The following is a 1,014-nucleotide window of genomic DNA, read 5'->3' on the forward strand; positions in this document are numbered from 1 at the left end:
GCTGGGAAACACGCTTTCTGGATTGTTTTACTCAGGGTCTGTTTCAGTGGACCTTTGGTATTTAAAAGCAACTTGGGTTCCAACTATTTTAACCTTTATCAAGAGAATTGCTCACAAGACCCCATGTGGTCTTGCTTAGTTTACAAAAGGGAGGTGACCAGGTCAAAGTCTATAATAGTCCTTGGGGTTAGTGGTCCGCCTAGGGGTTTCGGGAAGTGGAAATGATATGCCAACTTTGAGTCTCGACCCCTAAAACCTCTTCAGACATTAATTGTTGACTGTTTATGGAAACTCTCTGCCTGAGTGTTTGAGCTAACTTGGCTGATTATATTCCAAGGGACTGCTCTCCAAAAACCATCTTCAGTTTAAAGACATTATCAAGCTTCAGAAACCAAAAGAGCGCAGAGCACTGGATGGCTATTGTGAGCAGAACACTGTACTGAGTGCCTTGTCTTATGCCGTCAAGTCGTTTCCGACCCATAGCGACACCACAGACACATCTTTCCCGGAACGCCCCGCTCTCCATCTGCAATCGTTCTGGTAGTGGATCCAGAGAATTTTCTTGGTAAAAATCAAGAAGTGGTTTACCATTGCGTCCTTCCGTGCAGTATACTCGAATCTTTTCCCTCGATTCTCTCCCATGCTGCTGTTGCCCAGCATGGGTGAGTTTTGACTTGTAGCAGATTGCCTGCCACTCGCTAGCCACCGCCCGAGCTAGGAATGGAACGGACAGGTCTCTGCTTGACTCTCCCTCCCGTAGTCGAGACTGGTAGAGGACTGGAAACTCTCCAGGTGCGATCCTGAGAGGGGAACTGAGTGTCAACAATTCTGGTATTTGTGGAGCACTCACTATGGCAAAACACTCTCCTCACCTCTGGGATAGATAAAATACAAGCAGATTGGTGACAGTCCCTGCCGTACATCAATCAATCAATCAATCGTATTTATTGAGCACTTACGGTGTGCAGAGCACTGTACTAAGTGCTTGTGAAGTACAAGTTGGCAACATCTAGA

The 1,014-nt window shown here is 46.4% G+C and overlaps 1 non-coding gene across 1 annotated transcript; it reads right to left on the reverse strand.

Annotated features, from left to right (window-relative positions):
* Nucleotides 1–672: 672 nt before the first annotated feature.
* On the reverse strand, nucleotides 673–810 carry LOC119925009. Its single transcript, XR_005449681.1, has one exon. It is a non-coding gene; the product is annotated as a small nucleolar RNA SNORA7 (small nucleolar RNA).
* Nucleotides 811–1,014: the final 204 nt, after the last annotated feature.

The sequence above is a fragment of the Tachyglossus aculeatus genome, chromosome 2, assembly GCF_015852505.1.
Source record: "Tachyglossus aculeatus isolate mTacAcu1 chromosome 2, mTacAcu1.pri, whole genome shotgun sequence".
NCBI lineage: Eukaryota > Metazoa > Chordata > Mammalia > Monotremata > Tachyglossidae > Tachyglossus > Tachyglossus aculeatus.